Genomic DNA, 25781 nt, shown 5'->3' on the forward strand with positions numbered 1-25781 from the left:
TGGTTACTTTAGAATAGAATATGTGGTGTAATATATATTTTGTATAACTATAAAATAACTAACAAAAACAATATAACATCGTAGACTATAGTTTTGGCGTCGTAATTCATGGTTCTTACTTTTTCACAATTCCTGAGATTATGGCACTCTAGGTTTTTTTTTTTCTTAGAAATATTTGTTTTTTTATTCATGCTTTTATTCTTAAATATTATTATAAAACGCTCTGACAAAACAATGTTTGCAAATATTTTTAAACATACGAGTACCACCGTATTTCTGGAGATAAATATATCCGTAATAACCAAGTATACATTTTATCTACCATTTTACAAGTAATTCAGGATAACACTATAGTTTTAAACTGTTTTAAAATTATTTTATTTGGTCCTATGATGTTGAGAGATTTAAAAAATTATAAATTATAATATATGAAGGTATGTTTTATAATAACAATATTGCTAACTGAGTATAACCATGAATATTATTGTGGTTTAAAATAAATTAGGATATTGGTTTGAGTCATTACAGTGTTCAACGTGTTTATTGGGTAGTTATTTTATAGTATAAATATTATATTGGAAAATGGTGTTAATGGAGTTTTGGATGGAAAATTAAAAAAAAAAATAGTAATATAAAAATAAAATTGAATTCTCATGTCCTGCACAAGAATAAGCTGTAACTTATACCATATTCAATAGATAAAATACATATGATATGCATCCATAATAATTGTAACATTAAAATATTGAATATACAAACTAGCTTATAAAAGTATTCTGATATAAATTTGGAAGAAATTATATTATAATTATTGTGTTGTTTGATTTAAATAAATAAACAGAAAAATAATATATGAATTTGTACAAACATAAGGTCATTAATCATTCATGATAAACAATCGAATTCCGATCAATAAAAATGAATAAAAACAAACTAATTAACAAGTTTCGATATCATATATATTCACATTAAAATTATTTGAAAAGATAAAATAGCTTCCACAAAGTTTTAAATGAAATTGGAATGTCTGAATACAAAAGTAAAAACATATTTTGTTTAAAAATTAAATTTTTAATAAATTTAATTGAAAAATATAACCGATTTTTTTATTGCATACAAACTCAATTTGTAATACCATCGATGTATACTAATTTTAAATTGACTACATAAACATAGTCAGTCGAATATCTAAACATTAAAGAAGTATTATTGATTGAAACTATTTGAAAATTCAGTTTAGACGCTGAGAATACGGTAATATAATTATACGAGCGTAACCATTTTTACGTTGTTGTTGTATTTATTTGCAGTATATTAGTTAAATGTATTATGTACATTATATTATACACTATACCATTACAACTAACATAAACAGTAATATTATATCTGGAAGAATTAACTTTTCACTAGCCCCTTCAAGTTTAATGACCCTTTGAAGTTTCCACTCGAAAGGCCACCTTAATGAAATTGCCCATTCAATCATGTTCTCCGAGGACGTCAAACGCCCGTTGAGTGTACACAAAATTTATTTTATTTTTTATTGTTTATTGATCAGTTCTTTTTATTTTCATTGGTTGAGTAAAAATAAAACCATTTGCCTTTTATTTTACACAAATTACGTGTGCACAAGCTATTTTTATGATGGTTTACTCTCCATCTGTTCTATATATTATTATTATGGATCGCAAAATAAATTTGCAAACAAATAAGACGATTGAAGTTAAATAATTTGTGGATATTAAACAATGCAAATCAATATACGATTAGACTTTTTTTTTTCATTTCAATTAACCAATTGAATAATTTTGAAATATGCATCTATTGGAAAAACAATTGAATAATTATATTCAAACAAGGTGGATCAATATTGAATATTGTACTGTCAAATGAATCATCATGTAATGGAATAAATTCGACAGTAAAATATCTGATGCAAATTTAAGTAAGCATTTTATGACTTAAAGTTGGTTTCAGTTAAATAACCGTATAAATATGATGATTTTTTTTAATCATTTTAACTGAATTTTTTGTGTATATAGATTTAATGGCATTCGTTAAATCGGTTATTAAATTTTTATAATTTAATACATACATTCTAATATTATACTTAAATAAAATAGTACCTATATAGTTTATATGTTTATAAATATATAGATATATTGATAAATATATAGATAGATGCCTACATTTAAACTGAAACACTATCATAGACAAAATATGCTACACAACGATATTTTATTATTCATTGATAATATGTATTTAGTATTTTTGGTAGTTGTTTTAGAATTAATTGGACGTTTTATTTGTTTTTTTTTTTTATATTTATTGGTATTTTTTTAAAATTTAGAAACACATTTTTGTTTATCATGGCTTTTTATAAAGGTTACCTTAACGTGATTGAAAAGATTCAAACATTATTGTATTCATTTTAGTCTCTTATTTACCATAATAGCACAATATTTTTAAACTATTATAAGACACATAGTACACTAATAATAATTATTTGTTGCTTTTATATTTAGGTCGAAACTTTAAAGTATTGATTTTGCTTGTTGAAGACATTGCGTGATATCATAATTTATTCGTATAATTCAATTATTCTTGAGAGTTATTGAAAATCCTAATCTGATACAAACTAAAAAATAATTATTTACAATTTACATTAGTCTGCAAGTTAATTCTTATCGAATTAAATGAAGAATGTTCCTTGTATAAGTTCACTTCGTGTTTCTATTGAGATAAAACACATTTAATTTTTTAGATGATGTTTTAAAATAAAAAAGTATAGTCAGTAAGCCACTATAATAATATAATATGCTAATATTAGGTACAAATAAAACAAAATTATTATTAAATCTAGGATAAATCAAATTTGATTAGCCATCTAATATTATTTTAAATGTGTTTCTTGTAACTAGTACCTACTTACGAGAAACCCTTTATCAAATATTTTTACCTCAGGTATACAAATTAAAGAAATTAGTAACGTTTAAATAAAAATAATTTGAAATGTCTGAAATTCAAACGCTTATAAAAAAAAAAAAATGGTGCCAATACATTTTTAATATTTTTTAATTACTATGAGAACAGCTTATGAGTAAGTTTGCTTTAAGCTTTCAATTTTTTTAACTCATAAACAAAAATGTCATGGTTTACAAATCGGAAAAAATGTATAAAAGTAAACGATTTAAAATGTTTTTAAATATCACCAAAAAATAATAGGTTATATTTAAGGAAAAAATTGTATTAAAAAAATTATAAAAAAATTTATAAAAAAAAATTTTACTAAAAAATGGCTATCACTATTCAAACATAGTATGGGACTGAAAGGGTTAACATACGTATTCCACTAGAATAACCAAAACCCTACAATGTATGCTTATTACATGGATTTGGCACTTTCTTTTCCTTACAGCTTGACAAAAAAAAAACCCAATGGATATTTTTGGTTTAAGTACGGGTGATGGGTTTACAATTCTTTTCCATATGAAATTTATTCTTGTGTTTTTCTAATGACGTCATAATATTATCGTAAAATATTAATAAAAAATATTTTATTTTGACTTAGTTTGCACCGAAAACATAATTACTACTCAGAAAGAAAAATACTGAAAACGTATAATGTAGGTACACATTGATAATAATAAATATATATTTTATCATTTGGGTATCGGATTTTATTTGAATATCTTGAATAGAGTGTTTGCATCTTTATTATTCGACATTTTTACTGCACAACGACGTAAATCATTGCCTTTGCATTTCTAACGTTGTCGTTGTTGTATCACTCGTTACAAACGCTCAATCAGCACAACTTTTTGACAGGTTCATTTTGACCGATGAGTCCTAGTCAGCATTATATTTTTATTCTTATAATCCACGAAGCCACAACCTTTCGTCATCGGAACCCCTACCCTCTGTAATATGTATGTGGTGTTGAACTGTAAAGGTGTTCCGATATCTTAGTGATCGAAAACAGTTTAAAAATTAATACAGTAAGGTGTAATCATATAGAGTTCTGTGTGTGAGAAAAATATTATTATATATATCAGGATTGATTGGCTGAATTTTTTTTCTTTAAAATTAGACGTTTTCCACGTTGAATATTTTATTTTTGTAATAGATCCACTCAAAATAAAAAATGATTTTAAACAATTCGTCCACACGAATTTGTTCGTTTGAGTATAAATGATTGACGAATGACAATGTATGTCGGAACATTATAGCGTTAAGTAGCTATTTGTATATAATTATGGTTTATTGATAATAATGTAATAATAATAATAATAATTTTTGTATAACAATGTTTAAAACTACATAATATTATATGTATCACAATACACATACATAACAATGCATTTTACAAAATATATATTTTTTAGTTTGAAGAAATAAGCAGTGCGTGCATGTTTGCGGGATTCGAGGGGACAAAATACTCCTTCTTTTTAAAAAAAATATTTCAGCATACCTCTTTTTAATTATATCCTAATCAATGAGAAATTTAAATACTCGGGTACGTGCATTTTTTTATATTTTTGCATTCTCTTTCTAGAAATAATGTATTATTCTGATGAGACACATTTTAGATAATACATTTTTAAGTGGAGCTTTAAAAAATACTTACAAGTTATAACATTTCAGTGATTCATAATGGTTAGACACTATAATTCTGATTGCTATAACTAACCACACTCCACGAGCTCAAAAACCATTTCGATTAATATAGGTATAAATTAATAATTATCTTAATCGAATTTGATACTGACATATATTTTCCGGTTTTCGTTATGCTTAGTTATAAGACTCCTTTTGACCTGGTAGGCTTTAACACTTTTATACGTTATACATTTGATGTCTGCCAGATGTCCTGCACATAGGTACCTCCATGATACACATATTTTGTCATAATAGTATTGTGAACCATCAACATCTTCTGTAGTCTGTATAATTTAGTCTTATTGTTATTAATCATTTAGGTACGTGACTAATGCAATAACACTAATAACTACTTGTTATTTTTTAATTCAATAACGCAACCTAATAATAAACGAGCATTTTTTAGTGATTTTACTGACTCATAACCCGCATAAGTCATAAAAAAATATTCATAACGATAAGTGATATAAAAACCAAACGACATCTCTAAAATATTTTTATTTCCACCTCAACAAAATGCTGTAATAATATTATTTTTGCTTAACGTATGCCCCAAACATTAAACACGCGTAATTAACAATGAAGTATATTATATAGGTTCAGTGAAAAATATACTTTAAACATAGGTTGGTACTAAACTACTAAAACAACAGAACTGAAGAATTATTTTTAGTATAGTTGATAGTTATTCACAGTATTTCTTAATGTTTTAGATTTTCCGCGAATCGAAGAATGTATTTATTTTAGTGGTTTTACAACAATTTATTTTCTTCCGATGCTTGAGACACTAGAGTATAGAAGGAATGCACAAATATTTTTATGTGTATCTATATATATTTTATTTCATTCTTATAAATTTGAAATCGTTTGCTATTTTCTTTATATTATCGGATCTGAAAATTGTTTTTTTATTAAAAACCACCAATACCTATCATTTAAATAGGTATGTAATTACTAATGCTCGTCGAAAACAATTTCATACCATAATATTGTTACCGATTTACTATAATTATTATATTATTTTTTTAATGGAAAAGTCAACTTAATAGCCCATTAAAATAACCAGTAATATTGACACTATCTGACTGGCTGGCTATTTTCATTTCTGGTCAAATAATTATTATTTGTCCCCGTATCCTACCCCTCCCCCAATACCAAACATACACGAACGCCGATATTATCATCAAGCGCGTTATAACTCTATTTAATATAATACCTATGTGTTATCGATATTTTGTTATATTTTCGCGTTATGTACGCATTACACACCATTTGAATGTCTTTTCACATTCGTAAATATAGTGTAAAAAGCGACCAACGAGAGGGTCATATATAATTACTGTTTTGAATAATATACATGGGTATACATGGGTATAAAATATATATTTTTTTATGTATATATTTTATTATATACTCGCATATAAAATCGAATTTAAATTTAAAAAAAGATGAGCTGCGATAAGTTTTAAAAAAAAGTATTAATATAGAATTTACCGCTATCATTATAATAGGTTAAAATCAATACGTGTATAAAATTTGAACGGAAATGACACTTATTGGATTTGTATACCACCCTTTCCGTGTAACCTACGTGGTGGTTATAATATTATATAATATTTTGTGTGTGGGTTTACACGTTATCAAAGTTGCATGGTTACCAACGACATCCAATTAAATTGCGCATATACGTAGATATGTATTCTACGAGAATGTGATATACATACCCATGTATATAAGGTTTATCACACAAGGTTAAATGGTAAAAGAATTTAAATTAAATAAAGACAGGTAGAGTTGCTGTAGGAAGGTTGCTGCAAAAGTCTAAACAAATTATTGTTATTTATACTTACTCACAGCGTCAGTATACTAAAATAAAGGATCCTATAGTTAAGCCCCTAGCACATGTATAACAAATTAACCAAAGCAAATCCCTGCAGTTAATGCCATTAACATTTCATCACTTTACACAGTTAATTAATTTTCTGGGTCTGAAATTGGATACGGTAATAGGACGTCATCTTGAGTTAGGCGTGGTAGGTGTTTTTTTTTTTCGTACTTCGCGTATTATAATATGGGGGTCCTCTTTTGTTTTTTCCTATCATAAATTAATAACATATTCTAATTTATAATATCGTTTGCGATCCTGCTGTACCTAAAGTCATTAGTCATTATTCTAAAAATAAAAACTCAGTGCCTAAATAATACACACACACACACACACACATAGGACACTACAGTTAAAACGCGACAAAGAGTGTTTCGAACGTCGAATTACACAGCCCTTTAGACGATTTAGCGGAATTATATTCAATATAATCCAATTAGCGTCGCTATAATATATCGTCGGCGGTGGCTGCTCTCCCGCTAGCCAGCCAGCGGGCCTGGTCGCTCTTTAAATGATTACCAGCAATTTCGTTATACGGCGGCGGCGGTGGCCCTGGTGTCCTGCTCTCCCAGCTCGATCAGAGGCCTCCCCTGCCGAACCCCCACATCAACCATTGCCACGTTACCCGGACTCCGGTATATTAGTGTGGTGCGCACACGCACCGTACATTGTGAATATCGCGATGACAATGATGATAATAATATAATAAACGACTCTTAAAATATGTATTTTAATTAATTTACTGATTAAGTAAGAAATAATAATAATAATTTGTTTGCGTGTACGTGTTCAGTTTGCCCAGCACATAATAATTAATAATTATTATATTCTATCAATAATTGTACTACGGATTCGAAAATAATATGTTTGTGAGTATTAATCGTCGTATAACTTTCACAGTTTTTGGTTTTGGGAGGCTCGATGTAATTACCTAAACAATTAATTTATATGTATATATATAGATATTTAAAATATTGTATAGGAATATTTTGTTGCTTACTTCATAGTTGTATAGATATAATAAAAAGTATTTTACTTATAATATTTAATTATAAATATGACAAGAGAGTGGACTCGAGGCAAGTAATATTATAATGCATTGTTTTAGGTACATGGTACAATATATTATTGCAGCTAACAAAAATCTATCCATACCACACCGGAAATGTATTTATTAAACATTCATCGTTTTACAATAATATTAGGTCAATATGAATATTATTGAATATAACTTTGATTAATAATTGTTGACATTTTTTTTACCCTTCAAAGACATAATGATAATAATTGTTTACTTATGTTATATTTTACGAATTTTGAAGAGGAACCACTTAGGAAAAAATAATTATATTCCAGTTTAAAATAACGAATCAACTGACTCTTTCAGAAATATTTTTTTTAAACCCATTTTTTAAATGTTAAAGTTATTTTGTGCTTTCAATGGAGCTAACGTACCTACTACTGCCTAGCATGGAGATAATAATCGATTTTACAGTATAACGTCCAGTTGTGAAAAAGGAATGTAGGCAGTAGGTATATTATAGTCTCCAAAGCTACTGTAGTTAATACCTATCAACTCCGTCGACTATTGATTTCGTGGGCTTCTGCTTATAAGTATTATCTACCTATCGATTCCTCCGAGTCTTGAATGCATAAAAATGGTAGAAACTATATTGCCATACGTTTAAGACTACATTAACATTTTACTGAATTGTTTATTAAAACAACTCATTTATAACATACATTTTTACCTCGATTTTTACATATTTCATCGACGCATAGTATTATATGTATATGTTATTTGTTTTACACTAACAGTTATACATGAACGATAATAACTTACTATAGTTTTACTACTTTAAGTTTCAAGTTAATTCACACAATATATTCACATAGAATGCACACATACAATTCAAATATGTACTTTAATATTATCATCAAACTTCTTAAAAACAGTCGTGGCAGAATTTTTGAAAGTTCCATTTTATTTCTATTCGATACCGATATATTTTCATTGAATGTGAATTTTTAAAATATTGGATAATTTAGTGAAAAATAACTCTAAGTATTTACGCATTATTGAATAATATAATAAAATATTAGGCACGTATCTCATTAACTCGACAATGTATTGTCTTCAATATATTGTTATGTGTACCGAGACTATAATGTATGTATATTGTATGTATATACTATGTATAGATTATAGGTGTATACACCCTTTGGTGCGCACGCGCACCCGGCCCGAGGATCATTTACCGTTTCCGATTTGAATTTATTTATTTATTGCTCTGCTCCGATGCGGGTGAGTACCCTGCCTACCCATCCTGAAATCGATTGAAAACATAACCGCACCATACTACCACCGTACTACCACCATGATGTGGGGAAAGAGGTCTGCAAAAATTTCACTAGAGGGCAAAAAATAACGTCGGTCCGTTAATTTACTGCTGTCTTTGTACAGGTAGATTCTTTTAACGCAGATCGGCCTTCGATGTAACAATAATAATATTATTATAGTTAATATACCTCATTAATTCCGAAAAGCTAAAAAAAAAACTGCGAAAACACGAAATCAAAATATGGTGTACAACATATTAATTATTAGACTATTAATAACAAAATAATTGAATTAATAATTTGGTCTGTGAGTTGGATATAGAATAAGTATCTATGCTGTATTTAAGCTCAATTCAGAATTCGACGGAAAACTCCATTTTAAATTTAGATCGCATCAATAGAATCACCGTTTATTCCAGCTGGGTGTGTTCCATGGTGTCGGGTTAAAATACTTTGCGGTAAACCAATATCTAATATTAAAGTTTATTAAGACTATTATGTATTTATGTACCTACTATATTTGTTACGTTTCAATAAATATACATTCAATGAATTTGTCAATAGTGTAAAGGGTTAAGACAATGTACTATTGATATTAGGACAAATTTTATTTTTGGTTGTGTTGATGTGACATCTAAAATAAATAAAACGAAATTGATCCAATTCTTTACCTACTTACCTACCATGATAGTTGTTGTGGTTTTTTTTTATTTTAAAACGTGGGCGTAGCTGTAACGTTATAGTAATTTCCTCCAACCTATACTTATACATTCATTCAATGGCAAAAACTCAATGAAATTAATATTACGTACCTTATATTATGAATGTACATTGTACATTTAACACCACAAATTCACAACGAATCATTGTAGTTTTCTGCGTAAAGTATACAGTGTGCTGAAATCCATATTAGTATGATTATTACTTTATTCTCTTGGTATGTAAGTACCATGATATTAAAAAATTATCATCATAATATAATGAGAGATTTACGTTATAATAATATCATGTACTATTATGTACCAAGGGAATTTTTTGTTACTTTGTGGCACTTTAAAAATGTATGTAGATGTTATCTACCTATGTATAATATTATACGGAACAAGATTTTCCAGTTCACAATATTTGAATGTATTAAAAAATTGTATCTGATATTAGTTAAGACATTTTTTTTGTATTAAGTAGTCTGTTATAGTAGGAATACCTCAGTGATTTAATCCCAAATTTTAAATTTCAAATAATTTCAACAAAAAAATAACTATTAGTTCATGAAACGTTTATTATTATAAATGGGTAGTAGTTATCTTTAGATAACTGTACAACACCTGTTAAAAACAGTCTTTATCGTATTTAACATAATATAGTTTATTAATTATTTATATAAAAATGATTAGATGCGTTTACTAAACCTAAATTAATTTTCAATTAAAATTAAATGAAGTATTTATTATGTACATTTTAATTTTTCTAAATAGACTTTTGAGTTGTTTCAATAATATCTATTTACTCTTAGAAAAATAGTAATTGCAATTATTAAACGAAATACATTTATTGATCGAACGATGGTTCAATATTTTTTTCTGTTATTAAGAACCGCTAAATATTCTGAATTCGCCCAACTACTAAAATATGATTGTTGGTAGTTGTTGTCTGTTGACTAGTACGCATGTGCAGTGTGCAGTGTGCACTTTATAATCGATTGAGGCGCGGTCTGAAGGTGAACGCGTCATTAGGTTCCCATACTTTTCTTATTTAATTAAATTCTATCGATTATACGTGCAAGTATACCATAAACATTTTGTATTATGCATTTTTTTTAAAAATAATTATTTGTTCACAATTTTTATGTTATGCAAAATTCTAATATATAGTTATTTAAATGTGGAAAAAAAAATATTTATATTATCTGATAGCACATTATATCGTGTCACAAATTATTCTGTAACTAACAACATTAAAATGTCTAACATAATAATAATAATAGTAATAATAAATATTCATGTCAATGCAGTGAAAAACTCATTTAACAAATTATTATATTTTAATATTATTATTTTATTCTAGTAGCGGTACCTATCATTTTTATAATGTATTATGTCTATGTATTTTTTTTTAAGTTGCCTACTTATTATTTTATTTATTTATCATGTATTACTTAATATAACACGTTATACATATTAATATATTGTTTAAGAACTTAGTAAATCAGTAACAATAAATTTCTATCAAACGTATTGGCTATGGGAAATTATTCTTAAAATGTTATAATTGGCTTCTTATTATAATAATTACTATTGCAGTTCACACTAAAGTCACACACTTGTATAAAACTTTAACTGTATTGTATATAATAACCGTATGAATACAAATATTACAAATTATTTCGCAGGCTCCATTATATAGTCATATATTATGTTTTCTTTCGTTTTTAAACTACGATTGTATGTACATATAAATACACCAATTTTATAACATTGTATATGTTATTCTCTTTGTGAAATCCGACGTGTATGTGTATGTGTGTGTGTGTGTGTGTGTGTGTGTGCACCATTATTACTGTGCCGTGGCTAATATTATTTATAATTAATTTCGATTGCCACACTACAACGTAACAGACTAAATTTGGATATGTATATTTTAAATATAAATATAATTACGAAACGTACTATGACATTAACAAGTCGATTATTATATTCTGGTTGGTTAGCATATTATGAGCCACTTAAATAAATGGCCTGTGTATCATAATTTACTGCTGAATTTGATAATTCATGAATAATATATATATTTAATATATATATTATATATATATATATATATAACACAAGTATGATACAGATACATTTTACCTCTATGAGGCGTGCGTATTATTTTATAAATATGTACGAAAATTCATTAAAAATTAAAAACTAAATCGGGTTTTGACTTTCAAGTTTTGGTAGTAGAAACATAATATTATGTATAAAATGTATATATTATATATATATATACTGACGTCGTACCGATCAAAAAATGTTTTAGTTTATTCAATAAAGTTTATTATCGTGTTACAATGATGATAATGTACATTTAAAAAATTAAAAAGATTTAATGTCTATCGACGAATAAAGATAATGCATAATGTATTATTATTATACACTCATTGTGGAATAATCTCTGAAGTGTCGTGTGTGTGTGTGTGTGTGTGTGTGTATGTGGAATACGGAGAAGACAATGAGAGAGGGTTTTCACGTTCGATTTTAGCGGACCGCATAAAATAATTTTAAAAACACACAAATACACTCACGCGGCGATGGTGGATTCAACGGGGAACGTGGCCTATATAAAACATGGGATCGATATAGCGCAAACGGACGCTACATTCGGCCTTTTCCCCTAAACATTACCATACTGTTAAAATTTATCGCGTTATCTTTCTCCTCTCTTTTTTTCCCCACGCACATGCCGCCGAGTACAATATCTCACTCCTCGCACCACCTCTAAGCCGCGATTTACGGTACAATGTACATATAATATTTATATTTTATATAATATATATTATATACTATATGTGCACGTTATAATACACAATATTATAATATTATGTTTACACGTGTGTGAATCATTATTAGGTATGTAATAGTTATAATATTATGTATCTATGCCACCTACCGCTTATACTTTTATTTTTAAATTCAAAGCAAGGAAGCTAGTAGTTTTACAATGATTTTTTATTTTTTTTTATCCTGTAAACAAAATTTCTACCAGAAGGAGTGCTTCGATTTCAACATAATGTTATAACATCTTATCTTTTACAAAATTGGATCAAGATGGTACTTTAAAGAGGTCATTTTTCGATTTTCTCAATAGTTTTTTAACACCACGAGAAAACCCACCAAGATACCCTATTGCTAAGCTATTTTTTCTAACGCTTTGTTTATCACCATAGAAACGAATACAATTTTAAAATAACCGCTAAAAAAATGAAAATGTATGAATTTATATGAATTTATATTTATTCAATTTACTATTGAATATAAACATAATTTATGAATCTAATTTCAAATTATATAACATAATTTATTAAACATACTAATTTATATGTATATAGATTTACATGTACATATATATATATATTGCTACATACAATTACTAATTTTTACACTCAACCTCCACTCAGAATCGTTTTTTATCGATTTCAATCATTGCATTCAAATTGAATACTGTATAATATTACATTATCCTGTCCGAGGACCAAAGGGACGATAAACAAACTTCCAAAACCGCTGATATACTCCACCCCACTGAACTTACCCGCTTTTTTGTCACTGTCAGTCTTAACAATTTTAGACAATTTTGTAAATATAAATAACATAATTATTAGTAGGTTAAATGTTTCAGCTCAATAATTAATAATGTATAGCTCTTATACTGCTGCAGCGGATTAACAAAAATTAATTACCTATCATATATTTGATGGTGCGATTGAAATTCGTCAGTTTTTAAATAATTTTCGAGTATAAAATATATAATAAAAAACGGAAGAATGAAAGAGAAAACTTATTTAATTTGAATGGATTTAAATATAATATAGTAGTATGATTAAAAATGTTTTGGAATTGTTTCTTTTACAATAGTAACTTGTTTGAATAATGTTGCCATTGTTTAAAAATGATTCAAATAAAAACATATATAATAATATTATTTACACCAATATATAGGTATTTAAATCATTATAAAAATAAATTTCAATTATTATAAATTAAAAAAAAATCATACCAACCCTAACCTTCCGATGCATACCTAATTGTGTGTAGATAATATATTATTATACTTCTATTTAGTGTTAAGTGCTTTATACAATAAACAAATTAAAAAATTCTCGTACCTTAAAAGTTAAAATTATTTAGTTAACTATTTGTTTTAATGACAAACTGCCAGGGCCCCATATAATTTGAATTTTAAATTAATACTAATTATTGTTCTTACAGTATCAACGTATCGTTATTAGTTAAATTTGTTTTTTTTTTACTCATACTCCGTTACTACTTTTGCTTACGACTATGGTGTATGTTTTGTGTGACATTATTGCGATGTACATGATAATGATAAAAAGCATTAATACAGCAACTAAATTTTAGACAACTCAAGTTATTTCCATTCTCCTTGTCCTTGTACACAAGATTTAACATTTTTTTTAAAGATTATTATCAATCACTTTAAAATACTGATTTTATTTTTTTAAAAACCACAATTTAAAACCTTCGAGAGCCCGGTTGCGATGCACACCTAGCCACCAAGTATAGTTACTCCACTGAGCTTTGTCTACCTATTACGATTTCGTAAATATTTTATAATTATTGATAATGTAATATATATATGTTAAGTATCAAATTCTAGTCAAATTTGTTATATTATCAACAATGAGAGTTTGACTATGATTATGATTTTATGGTTTTTGTTTATTAGATGTACCCAACCACTCCCACGGGCCACGTGATTGTCCACTCACGAACGCGGTAATACCACAAGCTATGTATATGAAAATAGTAAATATTTTTTCATATATTTAGTGGTAATACCTACATATTATTATCATGCTATATTTTATGTAGTTACTTTTCAATGTAAATTAATATTTCTACACCAGACTACAAAAGCTTTATAATTTTGGTTGTAAATATACTTTTTTTTTACAAGTTCCGTTATTCGTTTGAATCGTCTTGTGTTTTTCATCTCTAATCGTATTCATAAAAACGAGTATACTTTAAATTTGTATCATCAATAATCATCCAATCATTAAGATGCACACAATCATAGTATACGGCTGCAAAGTATAAATTACAAAATTTGCATAAATCTGAAAAAAATAAATATGGTTTTCGATTATACTTGTATAGTCATGCATTATAATATATAATAATATACAGCGGAGTAGATGTTCAGAAAAAACGAAACGTTGCGAAGGCGAGAATTAGTACAAAAAACTTTCAACTATTTATCAACATTATATTATATTATTATGTAGGTTATGTATGTAATTATTCATATAGTTAATTACTAATAATTACTAATTAAATATACAATGCACTATTATTTACTAATATCCACAAGTAATCCATATAATGTGTAATTATTATTATTATTTATTGTAAGTTTATTAACAACTATTATAAAATGTAACACTATACATCCACACGTTGAATCTTGGTAGGGGGGTGGTAGAGCACAGAACCCTTGTCCCCTTCCTTTCTCCGTAAATACGCCATTGCAGATAATATATATATTGTATTATAGTATAGTAAGTTTTGATATCAAGTCAATAAAGCATAATATAATATTATAATAATATACCCTACGACGATCGCGTTAAAACGGGAAGTGTTATAACCGTTTCCGTCGCCGGGTTCTCTATATTCTAACCTTACGATAACGATAATAGTAATAACATTATGACATACCGACATAATATAATATTATACACAGGAATCGCCGTATCAAATATATTTCATGCCGGGTGAACACGATTGGATAATAATAATGTTATTATAACAAAGACGTGTGAAACGTAATATTATAGGTATGACGGGCTGCAAATGCCGTTTTAAATCAAACGGGACAGAGCGGAATAATAATAATATTATTAAGTTATTTTTTTTTTCAATAATATTATATTATTATACCTGCCTACCTGCCATGTGCCTACAATATTATATTCTCTAGGCGACCAGTGAGCAGCTAGGATGACCAGAACCAGATTACTGTAATAAGTGGGCCTTGGCTATTCCATTTTTGGAGGATGTCATCCTGGATGACGTGCGTGGGGTAAGGTATCGCGATCCAGACGGTAGACTGTTGCAAACTACAATTATATACTTAATTAGCCGCCTGACTTTTCTCCGGAAGAAATTATTTTTTTATAATTTAATTAAAAAATATATGACTATTTTTTGGCTATACAAATAATATAATATAATTACATATTGCAGTTATTGTTATTGTTAATTTCTGAAAATTATATATCTTACATTTTGAATTCAACCACTAGAGTGGTAAATTTTATTCTTTTTATTATAGAATAGAGATAAGGTAGAAAAAAATGTAACAATAAATTATTTGTTCAATGAATAATATATATTTCAAATAGAAAAATGCAAGTGCAAACAAATAAATAAATAATTAATAATGAATAATAATAATAATAATAAATAAGCAAACAAACCGGTTTCCTTCGTCTCCAAAATCAAGTTAGATTCTTATATATATAGATTATAATACAGCTACAGCAGCTGTTATCGCAATAATATAATACGTGTTTTGGTGACGTTCAGTTTATAAAAACAAAAGTGGACGGAAATAGTAATAATTATTATCCACACAGAGAGCGTACGTCGATAAAATAATATAATATTGTATAACAAAAATGAAGAGTTCTTATTCATTATCATACTATTATTATTATAATATTATTAATTAATAACATTATTGTGTCGGTGCTTACTGTATATTATAATATAAGATAGTCGGTCGTCTGCACTCTACGTGATCGTTCAAATTAACGGCAAACACAAAACTGTTAAATGATAAAAAGTACCTAAACCAACTGCGGATGAAAAACCTAATATTATTATAATATTTTTTTTAATATGCATTGGATCTTCGTGGAAAACTTTGAAGGAAACAACTTTTTAACTCGTGTAATATTAAAGGTAATATTGAACAAAATATACAATGTAAAAATTTATGCATAGGTATTTTATAGTTAGGTATTTATAAAAGAAAATACCTTCATATATTTTATAATTATTCATTGATAAAACCGCGATTCCAAAACGTATTATTGATATAATATAGTTTAATAAATTATCTAGATTATTTTGTTTTTAATATTTTTGCAGTAATCACTACCCCATACGAATAACAAAATATTATTATCATATTATACTAAATAGTAAATACTGAATACTATAGTATAAGAGAGCGCAATTATAGGTGGCGTCTAAAATTTGTTCATTCTCGCACACGATATAAATAATTTTTCTTAACATTTCGGGTGTAGGGAGAGGGTAAAATAATAATATTATAGCTGATGAGCATACAATAATTAATCGTTTTATTTATTAATCGTGATCGATTTATAAAATTATATTTTTTACATAAGATTAGACCGGCCGGCCAATAGAATCTTAAATTATCAATTTTTGTAACCTAACCTCAAAAAGCACTCTTCTAGTCTATCTCTCTCGTAGATATTGAACTTTCTCTTTTCCCCAAAAAAGACCGCAACAGCTATTACGAAGTCAGTATAAGCGTGTTCTATCCAGTCTTACGATATCTATGATATAGCTCGTCATTGAGTGAATTTCCATTCATGATAGATCATTGTACGTAATATTTTGTATAAAAAACAGTTCTGAACTAAATTTTGACAAAAATAAATCAAATTTATTATAATATTACTACAATAGCTGATATTAACTTATAAGTAAATACCGATGAGTATGAGTACCGTAGAAAAGTTAAGTATAAATAAATTAAAATAATCTAAACATTTTGAACGTTTTGTTGTATATACTAAATTAATAATATACAATGACAGACATTTTCAAATCTCTAATCATTATATTTTTTTAATTACAACAAAATAACTATGATCCTTATTTTTTGTTTAAGTATATATCCTGTTTTTATAAAAATGTAAACATGAAATGTCTAAAAAAAATAAAGTGTACATAATATTATTACTAGTATTTTTAATATTTTTTTCGGTTGCTTTGAGAAAAATATAGGAGAAATCTTGTATTAAATTCTCAAGTTGAAGGCATTAAAGTAAAACATTTGAGGATTTTTGACTATAAAATAATTCATATTATTTTCGAATCAAAATAATATTACTTTTATTCACATTAAACATTCATAAAAAAATAATGTGGATTTACATTGGATATATTTTTTTTAATTATCCAATGAGAATTACCTATTACTTATGAGGAATCTATTGTATAAGCTTTTAAGTTTTTTTCCCGAGCAACTAACTTTTTATTTTAATTAATTTTTTTTTAATATGTCTATACAAATTTCAGAAAGAGCTAAAATATTTGATAAATTATACTATATTTAAAAAACTGCTGATATAAATATGTCGTGAAAACGGTGTTGTTATTCGGTTTCGAATTTAAACAAAATAACAAAATCAACCTTATTAAAATTTAAAGTTGGAAAGCATTCTAGTTTTCATAATTTATTTTAAGACTCGCGATTATAAAGATAATTACCAAGAGTTGAATCCAACTAGATTCAATTTTATACTATTTAAACCTCCTCAAAATTGAAGATTGATACATTATTTCTTCTATAAAATGTGACTTAACACAAAAAACGAAAACAACAATAAACACGATAGCACGATACATTGATATACGTTAAATCCAATCGCTCCTAATTTTACAGTGGAACCTCAATAAATCTAACGTCTATAAGTCTAACTTGGCCCTTGAATTTTATTATATAATGACATAAAAATTTTTTTATAGCTCGAATTTTCGATGGTTTTTTGTCCCCGTCCCATTCGAGGTTTTCAAAGTATTGTGTTTTTGTTATGTGCATATAGTTGGTATGTAGACGATCAAACTTTTACGTAAACTATTCAATTTATTTTTTAAGAATTTGGAATTGTAAGTTGCTAGGTATATATTACTACAATATTATTAGAGTATTAGATGGACTTTCAGTGGAAATTAACATTAATTTGCATGGTTACGACACTGAGTCGCATGATGCGGATAATATAATGGGTATGTGAAATGTCAAAATGTATGTATAATACTAAGGTATATATTCTACAGTAAGGTGTCTATCAGATGATTTAGATTCAATGAGTAAAATCTAATGACGATTTTTAATAGTTCTTCGATCTTTATTTTTCTATTTAATTAAATTTAGATACCAAGCTAAAAACGAAGAAACTTGTCATCAATTATTCGTCGAAAAATGTCATTTAAGAGGATGCTGACACCCGCGTGTGTTGTCTCTCCGTCTTACTAACTCATAAGTCATAACAAATAAAAAGTAACGAATTTTACGTATCTTGAATAATCAATTATTTAACTCTGTTATGTTTAATATTACAGTAGATAGACCTGTTATCAAATTTAAAAGTAAGAATTTTATTTAGGGAATCTCGAGAGTTTTTTTTACTTTTTAATTTTAAGTCGAGTTTAAAAATGAGCGTTTAAAAATGTACAAACAAATAACAATTTACGATTTTCAAACTCCTAGTTTTTATTCTAGTAGTTAACTCCTAGTAGTTTGTAAGTTATAAGTGTTCATATGAGCGGAATAGTGGACCAACATTTTTCGCGGTACCCATGTTCCACTCCGCACAGCTAAATCTTAAATATTTATAAAACCCCCATAAACTACTCGTCCAAAATTCGATTTTCGTACATCAAAGTAGGTAATTGGGTACTCCAAAAAGAATACTATTTGACATTGGAATAAGGAATTGAAAATGCATGTCATCGTATAGTAGGTACTTAAAACATTCGAAAAATTAATTATACACGATAAAAAATAGTATTTTAACGACTTGAAATTTTATTTAGTGATAGTAATATTTTTAAAAACTTCAATAGTTTGTGAAAAAAACGAGTGTCTCTCGTTAAACGGATCATCTTTTATTATAATATCCAGAAGTTACCTATAGGTAGTTACACATATTATTATATAGTGTTATATATATATATATATATATATATATATATATCATAATACATAATAGTAATGACTAATGACTATTATATCACTATAATATACAATATGAGTACGCAGCGTAACTGGCGATGGTGGGTTACTCACACGAGTGTGTGTGTGAGTGTGCGCGCGCGCGCCCCCCGTGTTTAATAAAGTGCGGCGCGCGCGATTTCTTTTCTTTTTCACCCTCTGTCCGCCACGCGCGTATTGACGTAACGCGGAAAAAGGTCAAGTAGTAACGGTTGTTACCGGAACAGCGGCGGCGGCGGTTACGGGCAAAAGAGTACGACGACGACGACGACAACGACTACGAGCTCGCTGCCGCCGCCGGGCCATTCAAAGGTGTGTGTGCGCAAAAAAATCAGCCAGTGCGACGCGCGCGCGGACCGGCAACGTGGCGGCCGTGGCGGTGGCGGTGGCGGCTCCAGCGGCGGAGACTCTCCCTTTCATCGGCGTCGGTGGGCCGGGGGACGGCATATCGACTCGAACTTGGTTAGTGGGACGGGTTTATCGTCCGTGACGTAATAACAACCGTGACTCGACGGGCAGTGACGTCACGGACTCCGCCGCGAGCTGAGGCCACCGCCGCGGAGCGCATCGATCGCCGTACAGCGTTTCGCCCGGCCCGCCGCGGACATCGCCATCGCCGCTTTTTGCCGCCGCCGCTGTCTCCACCGCGGCGGCACCCGCGGCAACGCTCCAGCTACCGTTTTGCGGCGTAGCAGCACGGCCGACCGGTCTGTCGGTCCGTGGTCTTGCTCTGAATACATGACGCGTGTGTTATTTTATGCTATATAGGAATCTGTGGATAACGCATTAGCGAGGGTTGTAGGCATTCTTTTGGGGGAGATATATGGGGAGGGAGTAGGCTTTGAGTATCTTTAAATTGGTATGTTAACAATATAATATTATAAATTCAGCGGTATATACGGCACCTAGGCGTGTAGTCTAGACTCAAAGCAATGCAGCGGTTTTGAGTGACCTGCAGGTTGTGCTAGGTCAAAAATTTACAAAGCTATCACACATAAGTAACATACCGATTATGTATATATATATATATATATATACTATGTCTGGCTTTGAGACAATCGGGTTGTATAGTTACTTGTATGTTTGGTAAACATTTATGAACTGATGTTAACTTACCGTCTTCGATAATTCGATAATAATCTCGCTCATAAGGATTGTAAATCATACTGTAATATAATCAACAACAAAAAAAACCATTGAACGCTATACTCGATATTTTGTTCCTATAAGGAAATTCTATGTCTTTTCATTTCTTAATTATATAATTAAAATAACACACACCTATAATCACTTAAGGTCTTAGTAATTACTTAGCTAGCCTAAGAAAATGTATAGTATTTTATATTATGTATTTTAAATTTTAAATTAGTTTAGAAATAAAAATCGGAAAAAATAAACACAAATATCCGAACCCGAAATCAATATCAGAAAAAATAAATACTGATAACCAAAACCGAAATCCATATAGAAAAAAATAGTTTCGGTTCCAAGCCCTATCCACAACTGCTGTAGTGCTGTACAGCATTCGAAACTTTTGGTGTTATACCAAAAAAGTGTAAGATATTTGAGCAACCGATTTGGTGAAAGTTCCATCGCCAAAACATGGTTAATATTATAAAATGAATTTGCGCTCCCATTATTATTATTATATCGACTACAATTGTACTCATGTCCTATACGATGTGCTTAATAGAAAGATAAATATTTCACAGTGATGGGCGTGCCCCTGGGCTCCTTAATTGCCTCTAGACCACGAGTACCTATCCCTTATAGTAAACCCATATATCACGACTACGCAGTACACACAATGTATGGCTGGGCATATCGGTCAGTTAAGTTTAGTTTTCACAAATAAATAAGATGAAAACCGTGTGCAGTGTGCATGAGTAATATTATTATTAATATATATATAATATAATATTTAATATTATTAATATTATCCATGAGTAATTTCCCATACCTTTTCGGGTCTAGACGTTACGCCATAATGCCATGATATGATACAACCTACTGCAATATATATTATTTTATATTAATTGAAAATGTGTAGAACATCCCTGTCAAAACAATTCACCCCTCGACCCGTAACGATTGTCGAGAGATTAAAAATACCCCTACAGATAACGCCGTGGTTTTTCGGTCCTCTACAGATTCCTAATTGCGTAGGACGTCCACGAAAAAATTGTGTCGACAGTCTTCTCGTATTTATTATTTACCATTTCACGTATTAAATAGGTACATAGTGTCTATTGTAGCCAATGGGTGGAAAGTGAACAGTTTTCAATATAAAAATAATTATTACCTATTTTAGAACTCGTATTTTTTTTACATTTCATACATCGCGATATCCTATACTATATTGTGCATGTATATTGTTTAAGTATTGCAATTAAGCCGCTTTATTGATTAAGTTTTAATCACTGCTGCATTGCTCAAAAATTATTTTGTTTTTATTTAAATACTCATCTCAGTGAAACTTGACACCACTATGATGTAACTATTTATTTTTCTATAAAATAAATTATTCTCGAGTCAAAACATGAAAAATAACATTAAATCTAATTATTATTATGACTTATGACTTATTAGTCACTTACTAATCACATAAAAAATATATATTATAATTATATTATATACCATAAATAATAAATTATACTTTTTTTTTTTCATTAGCATTAATACCTATTATCCATTTGCATCGATTTTTTGTTTTAATTCCGGTTTGTTGCAAATGAGCCGTGCCAAGTTGTATCACTTAGACAATAATACAAGGTGGTACTTGATTAATATTTTTTATTTCTTGAACCATATGCGGACAAACTGCATGGATACAAGGTTTTTAAATAGAGATTTGAGGATAACATATAATGCTTCGTATAACTCGTGTAACGTCTACTTGCTTTAAGTACAAACAGTTTTTTTTTATCTCTTTTTAATGAACCGTGTTTAATATCTTTTGACGCATCGTGAAATAAAGTTGATTATGAGTCACGTTGACGACTAGCGAACTATTCAGCTTTTAAACTACGTGATAAAACTTACATTTTTAAATGAATACCATTCACATAGTGTACACTCACTCGTGTATGTGTGTAAGTTATTATATTAAGTACATGTGCATACAGAATATCGCAAGACGCTTGTCCTTTTTTCGAGTGGAGGGATTATGTAAACTTCATTTTCACATCCCAAAAACCCAAGCTCAAACGCTATAATATCGGACACTCTGTATACTCACTCCTTGTAAGTTGTAATCATAATTATTATTGTCTCAGAGAATAAAGATGTCACATTCACCGGGGTTCTTTAAAAAGATCCACGATTAACGAGTAAAAAATCTTTTTAATGCTATATAAAAAAAAAAACAAGTTATTTCGAAATTGTTACTCCAGGGAAATATTAAGTACGTATTATATAATAATAATATAATGTTTATACACAACTTGATAATTGAAACGACTCAATTTGTTTGCGCGCATTTTAACCATATTGTTGCTTAAATAATATCAATATAAGGTAATCAATGGGTATAGAGTGTACGACCACGATTATTATATTATGTTCACTTAATTGTATATAAACATTATTACGCGGTCAATGTCCATGTGACTTATTTTCCACACCAATATATTCTACCGTTTATAATAGTTGTATAATATTCAATTTGTTACTATAAACGATGGATTTAACATCAAACATTATTTAATTATCTAGGCAAAATGAATAAAAATATTTTTAATATATTATTACCTATGTAAATACGATACGGGGCGATTTCATTATACATTTTTTTTTGTCAAATAATTTAATTTATCAGTCCTATTAATGCTCCTCTTTCCAGCTCATTATTATTTTTTAAAGAATCGTTTCACGAATTAATTATTGTCACCGCGCAGTTTATGTACATAAATATAAAGGGGCCCACGAAGATTTACCGAAATAATTAAAATTAATGGAATTAATACAAAATTGGCGCACTCGATGTTTGGAACTTGATAAATCCACGGTATTATTATCATATAGGTATTACATTCCTGCACATTATACAATCATCTGAAAAAAATACGAACGAAAAAAAAAACTATAATTTAATTAATTTATAAATCTAAAAGTTAGGTACTATGTAAAATTTGTTTTTATTATATTATACTATTTATAATGTTTATATATATCTTTCCAATTTTCTATTATCCAATGAATTACAAATAAGATGTTTACATAATATTGTTGTTAGCTTTCAATAATCGTATTACATCAAAGGCTAAAAAAATGCTTAGGAAAACATCGTATAATAAAATACTAAAGATGGTAATTTATGAATGCCTATACTATAATATACAATATATACATTATACCTACATACTTGGAAACAACATGAATATAGGTCATAGGCATTATATTGCATAAAAGATGTATGAAAGATGACTCAAGATAGAACGAAAGTACCTATATATCGTACCTACTATTATGCTGGGAGATAAAAAAAATATATGTTTATGTATTTTGTTTCGTATCAAACAACTAAGTAAAAAGCTCTAACGGTGGAAACTAATATAATATTTTGGCGGTACCTATTTAATTGTTTTTTTATTAAAAATATTGTTTGATCCTGGATTCTGATCTAAGGACAAAGAAAAGCCCAACTATCTGATCCGATTGAAAAAAAATCATACGCACATCATTATTGTTAATGATTATTATAAAATATAATTTATATAATATTATCTAATTGATACCATGGGAAGAAAGAAAAAGATTAAAAATAATGCACATTAGACTTCCAAGTTTCGTACAACAAAAGAAAAACTAAATACCTGTCTTATCATAACTCGATTTTCAAAGTCTTTATTTCCAATAATATCGGACAATAATATTGACCGTTATGTCAATATATTATAAGAGAGAAAGAGAGAGAGATAGAGAGTAAACATAATGAATTCATTTTTCAAAAGATGCGATGAAATGTTAAATCGTTATTTAAGTCACAGTTTGTTTTTTAATTCGCGATTTGTACGTTTTGCTTCTTCATCCGGTAAATCCATATTATTGAAATACATTTTCAGTGCTATAGTTGTATAGATGTAATAGGTACGCGAGTGTTACAAATGTTCTGAAGATTGTATGCAATAGGGCGTATCGATTTCCTCCCGTTCAACCGCCAATAATAATAACTGTACGTTTTACGAAAACAAACTGCCACGGTTCTTAATGGATTTTGTTCAATTATTTTTATCGTTTTCTGAAAATGTAATATATTTTAAGTCTGTCTAAAATCGATTTCATTCGTCGTCTATGATGTCTGTTAATATGAAAACAATTATTATTATTATATTTACACTAAATGAGTAGTACCTACTGCAGACCGTGTGCCGTTCGTTTGTATTAAAGTAATAAACTCAATAGTAATCGTTGGGAGTATATTATTATATATTTCTCTAAAACTATTTTCAAGAATTTCTCGATTTTGTCGACGACCCGCGTAGGGTAGTCTAACTACGAAAGTTTTGTTCTTACATTTTTAGCATATCGTCGGGTGAGAATGAAAAATCACCGCAAGATATAATTCGTATTGTTATGAGGAGATTGATTTTGAAATTCAAAATATTGTGACATAATATATTATAAAAGGTGATATTTAGGTAAACTTTTGTCTTATAATTATGACCGCTATAGGTGCATTTCCATTTTCTAGTGTCTCATTATTTGTCATGACGTTTTTATCGACGAACGACATTTGACCACACGAACGTCTACCAATAACTAATTGAGTTTTCAAGAACTTGAAGAAATATTGATCTTGGCCCCTGAATTTCAATGTGTGCATTACACTTTTTCTATAACTCGAATTTTCGAAGATTCGATTTTTTTTTTTTTATCCCTAACCGATTCGAATTATTGAAGAGGTTCTACTCTATATACAATTATATATCTAGGTACTTTTAAGTTTTAACACTATATACGACTTGTATATTAGAAACGATTACGTACAATAATCTATTATAGGTACGACCAATTTTCGTCAGTGCTGCGCATCTCACACCAACGACCCGGTGTTAGCGTTATCACGTGGTTCTCATCGCGCCAATCGCATCATTCACGATGCGCAAAATGTGTTAGTTCTTTCGTTTGAGACACTGCA

The 25781-nt window shown here is 28.6% G+C and overlaps 1 protein-coding gene across 18 annotated transcripts in view; it reads left to right on the top strand.

Moving 5' to 3' along the window:
• LOC100164406 (voltage-dependent calcium channel type A subunit alpha-1) overlaps nt 1-25781 on the top strand; it is a 276813-nt gene that overhangs the window by 197823 nt on the left and 53209 nt on the right. The window contains exon 1 of one of the 18 annotated variants that reach the window (XM_029490226.1): nt 6766-7410. The exons of 16 other annotated variants lie outside the window; for them this stretch is intronic. The gene's annotated coding sequence lies outside the window, so the exon portion shown is untranslated. Of the gene's footprint in view, nt 1-6765; nt 7411-16335; nt 16570-25781 lie in introns of those variants that run through there. One more of the 18 variants, XM_016805087.2, reaches the window with a different exon arrangement.

The sequence above is a fragment of the Acyrthosiphon pisum genome, chromosome A2 (genome assembly GCF_005508785.2).
Source record: "Acyrthosiphon pisum isolate AL4f chromosome A2, pea_aphid_22Mar2018_4r6ur, whole genome shotgun sequence".
Lineage (NCBI taxonomy): Eukaryota > Metazoa > Arthropoda > Insecta > Hemiptera > Aphididae > Acyrthosiphon > Acyrthosiphon pisum.